Below are 8,493 nucleotides of genomic sequence, written 5' to 3'. Positions count from 1 at the left end.
TTAAATAGTTCCCTATTTATGCTCATTTAGGTGGGTTTTCAAATTTCCCTTCTAATGAAAAATGTTATAATGAACATTCTATCTTCCCAACACAAGCAGTTCCATAGTTATGTAGTCGTAGATTGAAATCCCTTCATCAAATTGCATTCATATTTAAAAAGCATTATTGTTCTTCAGTTCTTTTTCCCCTTTAGATCCTTTCCCTATCCCTTCATCTCTTGTTCCCCTGTCTGTTTGAACAAGTTCTTCCTACTTCTAATATCTGTCCTCCATTTGGCTCCTTATATATGCTTTGGGTTTCTTACACATGAAAAATAATGCGATTTTTCAAATTTGTGTGCCTGGTTTACTTTACTTAAGATTATGGTCTTGAGCTGCATCCATTTCCCTAAAAGGGAAGAAACATTGGAGGGAGTGGAAGGAAAATGGACCAGGAAGCCCAGTAGACTTAAGATGTGTTACGCCTATGCACAAAACCACCACGATGAACGTGATCATTAGGAACTACAAAGGTATACTAATATAAAATAAATTAAAAGAAGCATTACTGAATTTCCCTCTAATGAGCTCCCCCAGCTGATAGTTCTGTGGGGGGAGAGCTCTTACCCTAACACCTGAAGAGTATCTTTTTTTATTTTTGCTGATCTAATAGGTGAAAAATGCTATCTCTGCTCTAAAGAATGAGATTTTAAATTTTGAATGACAGGTAAGAAACGGAAGCCAGGAAAATTCCTTTGGGAAACTACTATTCTAATATGACAAAGTTAATCAAGATAGTGAGGAGGAGATAGACTGTTTTGAAGCCAAGTCTCCAACCACAAAAGCGAAGGGATATGGGCTAGGAATAGGTGTGTTCAATATTTGAACAGAAAAGCTTTCTTAAAAATTAATCTCCCTGAAAAAGAGATTCGTAGGTCTTTCCCCTAATTTTATCCTTCCCCTTAGGGCTTTTCTTATTCTGATTCCTAGTGTTATTATTGTGCCTTTTCTCCAGGGGGAATCCTTTATATCTTTGGCACTAATATATCACACCCGAATTCTTGCTCCATTGTCTCAGTAGGAGGCAAGGGAGACGGACTAGTTGAGTCACTGTATGCGTCTAAGTGAGAGAGTGGCAATGGGATGAACGAAAATGGGTATATCAAGCCCCTGGAGTGTCCACTCTGAGGGCAGACAGCGAAAGTGAAGGAAGTTTAGCCAAGTGACTGAGGAGTCTCGCTGAGACTGTGCAGTCAGAGCAGAACGTTCAGTCAGAACAGAAAGTCTGCAGGGAAATGACGCGACTTCACACAGGTTGTCTCCGAGGTGCTGAGAGTCTGGGGCATCCACAAGATGACAGTTTGGAAAATAGTGTCCACTGCAGGAAATCAGTTATATTAAGGCAGTACCTGTTTGCCTAAATATGAACATCAAGAGAAGGGAAGGAAAATCTAGTTAGAGGACAGAGAAGTATCCACCATTAATAGGAGGTGGAGGAGGAAAAGCTCCAGTCCAGTGAGAAAGATCTGTTGGGCAGGGGAAACCCCAGGGCAACTGGAAAAATGGATTACTCCTGAACCCATGACATAAAAATGCTTTACAGAGGGATAATTTTAAAGAAAAGTACAAAGAGATCTCAATGGACAAAATAAAGACATAATTCTGTGGATACTACTAATGGGGTACAGTATAGAATTCATATTTCAAGAGCTAAAGGATATGTTTGGAAAACTCTTACTTTAAAAAATAATTTTGTTAGACATAGTGTTCACATTTATCAAAGGAATTTGCTACTGTGCAAAATACATCTTGATTCTTTTTTTCTTCCCCATTCCATCTCACTCTAACCCTCTCATTCCCCTTATGCTTTAAATTTAATTTAATTTTATTTTGAAGAATAAAAACAAAAGCAAAAACAAATAACAGAAACAAAGACAGAAATAGGACATCATATAGAAGTACATATGTTACAGATTTTCCAAATGAGAATAGCTGATTACCAATAATTGTTATATTATTTATTGTTATCGTCAGATCTGTTGCTCAGATTAATAGAAATAGTCATGCAAGATTGGACAAATTAAAAAAAATTAGACAAATAATTGACTATTAGTGCTTGCTTTCAAAAAACCTTAACATTTTCTATTTTTTGTCTTTACTTTTTAAAAAAATTGTTTTATTTTATTTTGAGGAGTAAAAACAGAAGCAAAGGCAGGAATCATTTCTATAGTACATTGCTCCCCTTATGCCTGAAAGCTTTATTTCCATTTTTTCTATTATCCTTTTTCTTTTGTTCCCTTGCTCCTGTCTTTCTATTGTTCCCCTTCCAAGTTGAACATTTTATTCCTGTTTCCCAATGTCTATCATCAATTCTGTTCCTCATTTACCCTTTCAGTTTCTGAAAGAAGAGAAAGCAATGTGACATTAAAACATGTGTGTCCTGTTTATTTCACTTCGAAGTACACTCTCAAGTGCAACCTTTTACCTGCAGATATCTCAAGCTTATCCTTCTTTATGGCGGAGTAATACTTCATTGTATATAAACCACCTTTTCTTTAAACATTCATCTGCTGATGGGGATCTACACTGTTCTCAAGATTTAGCTGTTATACATGGTGCTGTTATAAACATGGGTATGTGGATATATTGCAGTGGTATGAGGATTTTCTTTTGGGAAAATACCAAGAAGGGTAATATCTGGGTCAAACGAACTCTGTAGTTTTAGTTTTTCATGTACTTATTTGCCATTTGTACTTCTTACTTTGAGAAGTGCTTATTAATTTCAGATGTAAATTTTTGGATCTCTAAATTTAGGGGATGTGATTTTCTTTTGAGTTCTTTATGTACTCTAGATATTAGTCTTTTGTTGGAGGAATATCCTGTAAATTTTTTTCCTGTCTTTGTCTTGCCTCTTCCCTCTGTTGGTGGCTTCTTTTGCAGTATAAAATCTTTTTTAATATACTGATATCTCAGTTGCTGATTCTTTGTAATATTTCTTGTGTAGTTGGAGTTTTATTCATAAATCTTTGCCTACACCAGTGTCTTCAAGACTTTTATCTGTTTTATCTCCCAGAAGATTTAGTGTTTTTCTTATACTAATTAGATCTTTGATGCATTTCAATTTCAGTTTAGTGAATGGTGAGAAATGTGGATTTAGATTTAATCCTCAGTGTGTGGAAAGCCAGTATTCCTAGCACCACTTATTACAGAGGCTATCTTTCTTCCAGTGAAGGTGTTTGGTACCTCTATCAAAGGTAAGGTGGCTGAGTGTGTTTGGAGTTGTTTCTTTATCTTTTGTTCTATTCTTGTTTTCTGTGCTGATGCTTGTAAATTGCTTATGGTAGGTGGATTTATTACCAATACTGAGACATCCTTAAGAAATGACTTCTTTTCAGGGATACTGTCTAGGTGCAGCTGACTTCTGGTTTTTGAGTTTGTCTCAAGATCCTGTGTTTTCAGTTTACTTGGGATGAGAGGTGGCTGCCTATTTGGGCTAGCATCCAGGTTTTGGTACTGGACTATGGTATTGTGTATGACCCCCAGACAATCTTGTTATTGATATAAAAAAGCACAGCTGATCACTGCTCTGTCTCTTTAGCTAAGGCAGTACAAACAGTAGTAACTATAGGGTGCAGCCTAAAAAACCAATGAGCTGTGGTAACATTTAATTTGGCACCTTTAATTGTATGTACACATTTATAGTTATACAACAATATGTAAAGCAAATCAGAATATTATACCTGAGGGTCTTATTTTCAGAAGAAAAAATTTAGAAGAAAAATTAGGAAAAATATCAAAATAAAATGAGAGAATGATCAGAAACCAGGCTGAAGAACAACATAATATTATACAAGCTTTGGGAAACTGTTGAAGACGATGGGAAGGAAAGAAAACAAAAACTAAATGAAACAAAAACTAAAAGCAACATTTACACTTAAGGAAAAACAAGAAGCAATTTTTTAAGAAAGCAAGGAAAATAATTAAGGTTTACTGAAAAAAAGAGTTAAGGTTTAATGTATTGATCAATTTTTCATGCCTATATCTGGGAATCTTAGCAACAAATTTGATTAAAACAATGTATAGTATAACTACCATTGTTAATTATCCATTCTTGTTTTGAAACTCTGTACCATTTATATTGTTTTATGTTTCTTTGTTCTTATTTGTTTCTGATTTTTATTCCTTTTTAAAATAAAAATACAAAAATGAATCCATCAAAAATAAAAAACAGCAAAAGCAAAACAGAAAAAAGAGAGCTATTTCTCTGTGATTTCAAGCCTGTGGTTATCTTTGTGGTCTGCAGTTTGTTGGTTGTGTCCAGTTCAGTGTGGTGGGCTGCATGCTAAATAACCCTAGAAAGCCTGCAGTAGGGCAGGGTGCCACTTCTGACACTTGCAGCTCTACAGAGGTTCATGCTGATCATGGCTTCTGGTTGTGAGGTAGAGACTTCAGTGGTTCAGGCCACAGTACTCTGGGTGTCTCTTGCTCCCTGGCCCTTAGTGACTCCCAGAGTTCCTCCTTACCCAGTCACTGAGAACCCTGGGATGAAGCCAACCTGTGGCTTCTCTGAGTCCTGGGCTCAACTGGCCCCTTCCTAAAATGGGCTCTGGTCAGAGTAGAAGATGCTTGGTCTGAAGTCATTTACCAGCTGTTGTAGCTCTCTGCACTCCCTGATCTGTTCCACTGGTGCATGTCTCCCTGGAGGCCCCCAAAGTCACCTCCTTTCATGGTATCTGTAGCTTCAAGCCTCCTGTATCATTCTGTGAGCGATGAGTTGGATGGAAAGCGCAGTGTGCTACTTCCTCTTTCTCCTATGTTGAGGTCTGCCTCTTCACCTTGCCTGTGGGCTCAGTTCTACTTTCAGATCCTTCCTGTGTCCTGGGGAACCACTTCCCTCGTTTTCTTCCCCAAGTTTTATGTCCCAGTGTCTTGACTTTGAATTTCGGAGAGGTTGATTTGCTGCTTTTGTAGCTCTATCTTCACTGAAGCCCAGATTTAACTTTTAATTCCAAATTCTTCAAAACTCTTCTTTCTAAACATGAAATAATGGAGGAAAATGAAATTAATGATTAATTCTATCAATAACGCAAGACTACTATATCTAGTTTATAATTTGAAGTAAATGAATGTAATATGTTTGTCTTTTCTGTTGGATCCCAAGTGCAGAGAGTGTAGAAATAGTACTTAAAGCACTTAAGTTGAGTATTAATTTTATTTTATTATATTTTTTCCCATTATGCTGTCCTTAACTCAGGTATTTCATTATTTTCTTACAACTAGTTCAATGACCCTCCACAAAATTGCCTCATAAATGCATCTGTATAAGTTTTAAAGCATATACATGTTTGTCTATATATTTCATTTTAAAATTAATATACTGCCAAAATTGTTTTTCCTTATTTTTATCATTGATCTGTTCACTAGAATCTACCCTTAATATTTAAAAAAAAATCTGTGTTAATTGCTTCTAACAGTTGTGAAGTACTTTGTCTTATGCGTATTCTAGTGCTTATGTGTACTTTCTTGATGATGACAAATGATACTTTCAAATTCTCACAATCAAAAACTATGACCAGGGACATTTTAGTACTTTTCCTCTGACAGAATGAGACAGAACTTTCCAGGGATTCTGTGCCTGGCAAAGAGTTCTGGGGTCACTTAGTGTTTGCATACCTGATTTTGTAAATGATTATCATGTTTCGCTTCAGAATGGCTACATGCCTCCACGCTCCCAATGGCATGCATGCTTATTTCTGAACATGTTCAATGAAACATCATTACCTGCCTTTGTGGTACTTGTCATCTTAGAGATGTAAAGAGTTAAGCTGTTGTTTTGCTTTATCTTATACTGTTCACTTAACTATTGGGAAGTGATTTTAAATTTGCTGGTTTTTGATGTTTCATCTTCCCTAAATTGCCTATTAATTTTCTCTGTCTGTTTTTCCATTTAAAATTCTTGTTGCATTTTAAAAAACTGCATATAACCAGACATCAAACTTTAGTCAACAACTTCTGACATTGCCAGTCAAGCGGAAGACCCAATACTGTTATGGACTACTGGGCTCTTTTGGAATATTTTGCTGAGTTCACACACCTATAATATTTAGATGACGGAACTAAACAAAAAAAGGGGATACAGATAAACGACCATTTTGTATCTGTGTATTCAAAATTGTTAGAATAGATATATAGCTACATTCTCTTAATTCAATGAATAGAGAGATCTGTTCTAATAGTGTTTGTAAATAGGATATCATGTCTGCATCTTGTACAACAAATAACCACTAGGAAGGCAGTATGCAATGTGTTAATTATTGACACTGTTCTATCAATTTGATTTGAAACTGTCTCATTGCTATTTGTTTCTCAATAAAATTATGGGAAAAAACTTTAGTTTTAGTTTTACTTTTATTTCCTTTTATTTCCTTTTATTAAGCATTCTCCTTAATCAAAAATTATGCATATATTATTAATATAGGGACAACCCACTTTCCTATATGTTAATATTTTACAGTTGTGAAATCTAGGAAATTCCTACTAAAAAATCCCCAGTTTGCTCGTATATATAACTGACATACCTTATAATAAATTGTGTAATAATTGATATATTAGGTTACTAGAAACTCAGACTTTGGGGCCAGCCAGATAGCTCAGCAGACTAAGGTACCTGCTTAGGCAGACACTGTGGATGGGGGTTCCATCCCCTGTGTGCTGTGCCAGCCCCACCCCTGGGGCACGTTGCAATGGTGCTAAGACTGGGCATGTGGCACACACCTGTAATCTCAGAGCTGGGGAGGCTCAAACCAGGAGGATCACTACGAGTCTGATTTGTGTAGTGATACCCTGTAGACCTGTACTAAATACATAAAATAAAAGAAACTCAGACTTGGGCAACCATTACCATTAGAAATTTTACATAACTTTTGTCGTTACAAAAAACTCTCTATCCTTTAGAAATTATCCTCTAGTTTGCACAACACTGTTATAGCCAATCGGCAGCACTATTGTACTTTGTCGCTATAGATGTATTTATTGTCAACATTTTTAAAAAAAATTTTTGAGTGGCCATAGGCAATTTTATTACTTGTTCCCTAAACCTCAGCTGCCTCATGAATAGCACCTACTTCATAATGATGATTAAATACATTATGTAGAAAACAGTATGTGCCAGGGCCACACTATACCCCCGACAAATGCCAGTTGTTAGCTGCCATTAGTCACATGCCCATGTCACCACAGGGATGGAAGGTTTAACAGAAAAAATATGTTTTAGCCCCAAGGAATGAGCTGCCCAGTTTGTCCACAGGCATCCACAGGTGTTCCATCCTGAACAGCTGCTAGGTGGCTTTAATCTGCAAAACTGAGAAAAGCCATTGGAGCTGTTTGGGTAGAAGACGTTAGCATTTAGTCTTCCAACCTGACAGACCTAGATGCATTCTTGGCAATGTAGAAGATGCTGTTGGGGGTGGCAGAGATGCCAAGTTCGGCACCCCAGTTGTACTTCCAGCTCATGGCCCGGTTATAGTCTTGCAGCAACTTATGCTGCTGCCTTGCTGAGGCCATGCTGGGCCTTGTGGTAATGCAAGAGGAGCAGCTGACCAAAAGGGACAGATTCTTAAAGCTACCCATAAATTTGAGAAATTTCAGTTTCTGTTCCTTGTTTTCAAAATCTGCAGTATCCCACTGGCCAAACTGGGTTCCTGTCCACTTCCCGGGTTCAGATGCTTCTGTCTTGCCTGATTCCCGATCAGCCTCTTCCTGCAAGGCCTTTCGCCTCACTTGTTCTCTGTGCACCTACACCATGTTGCCTATCTTCTCCATCACCACCTCCAGGTTTGTATCTGGCTCCTCCGTCCAAGGGTCTACTGTTACCATGCTCTTTCTTCTTTTTCTTCCTTTTCTGAGCCAGCTCCACAACTGGCTTTTCTTCCTTTTTCTTAGCCTTTGTTTTTGTCTTCACTCTGGCTTTATTATTATTTTTTAAATTTTTTATCTTTTAAATTTTCTATTTTATGTACGAAGTGTTTGCATAGTCTCCTTCATTCAGCATTTGTATGGCCTGGATAATCCCTTGAAGGGAGATCACTTAGTCCAACTTGATGAAGTCGATGTCCTTCGTGTACTGACAGAAACACTGGTGGCACATGTTCAGCCTGTATTTCTGGATCAGACCATGTCAGTTCAAACAGACGTGGCAAGAGCGGAAGCCCTGGCTGAATTTCCTTGGGTGACTCCAGTAGGCCTGCTGGTGACCCATGTTGCTTCCAGAGGTACAAGGAGGCAAAAGGCAACACTCTGGCTTTAGGGTGATCTCCTAGTCAGATGTACTCTAGAAGCTCAATTCTGACTGGCTTCTTCTTTCCTTTCCTAGGGTTGGTCTCTATGGACCTGGAGAGCACAGAGTGGCCTGGGAGGGTGTCTTCCCCCTAGTGAACTTTTCTTCTTTTTCACTTTCGTGCTGTGTTCTCTGGAGCTGCCCTGCTTCCCTTTTGGCCCCAAGGCTGCCTGGTCTTC

At 37.8% G+C, this 8,493-nt stretch overlaps 1 pseudogene; it reads right to left on the bottom strand.

Annotated features, from left to right (window-relative positions):
• Positions 1–8,065: 8,065 nt before the first annotated feature.
• On the bottom strand, positions 8,066–8,236 carry LOC105743779 (annotated as a pseudogene).
• Between the last annotated feature and the right edge of the window lie 257 nt (positions 8,237–8,493).

This window comes from Octodon degus, unplaced genomic scaffold (assembly GCF_000260255.1).
Source record: "Octodon degus isolate 3935 unplaced genomic scaffold, OctDeg1.0 scaffold00166, whole genome shotgun sequence".
In the NCBI taxonomy this organism is placed as follows: Eukaryota; Metazoa; Chordata; class Mammalia; order Rodentia; family Octodontidae; genus Octodon; species Octodon degus.
Note: the sequence above shows the minus strand (reverse complement) of the source record. Positions and strands in the feature narration are given on the sequence as shown.